We start from the raw sequence: 672 nt of genomic DNA on the forward strand, positions 1-672 counted from the left end.
ATTGAAAACAGAATCTTCCCTCTTGTGCCATCCTGGCGTTAAATGCCCAGAATGGTGCACATTCTGGCGTTTAACGCCCAAAACTCTACCCTTTTGGGCGTTAAACGCCCAGCCAGGTACCCTGGCTGGCGTTTAAACGCCAGTTTCCCCTTCTTCACTGGGCGTTTTGAACGCCCAGCTTTTTCTGTATAATTCCTCTGCAGCATGTTCTGAATCTTCAATTTTCTGTATTATTGACTTGAAAAGACACAAATTAAAAATATTTTTTGGATTTTTAACAAAGAGGAATAATCAAAATGCAACTAAAATCAAATAACAATGCATGCAAGACACCAAACTTAGCAGTTTGTATACTGCTGACACTAAAAAATGAGAATGCACATGAGAAACACAAAACATTCAAGTCAAGAGAAATTAAAGATCAGAGTAATATAACTATCAAGAACAATTTTAAAGATTAATGAAGATACATGCATGAATGCAAAAAGAACAAAAACATGCAATTGATACCAAACTTAACATGAGACTCCAGACTTAACAAGAAACATACAATATTTTTTGTTTTTATGATTTTGTCATTTTTTTTTGTGCTTTTTCGAAAATTAGGTGGAAAAGAAAATAAAGGTATCAAAATTCTTAATGAGAATTCCAGGAATCATGCAATGTTAGTCT

Source organism: Arachis duranensis, chromosome 3 (assembly GCF_000817695.3).
Source record: "Arachis duranensis cultivar V14167 chromosome 3, aradu.V14167.gnm2.J7QH, whole genome shotgun sequence".
Lineage (NCBI taxonomy): Eukaryota > Viridiplantae > Streptophyta > Magnoliopsida > Fabales > Fabaceae > Arachis > Arachis duranensis.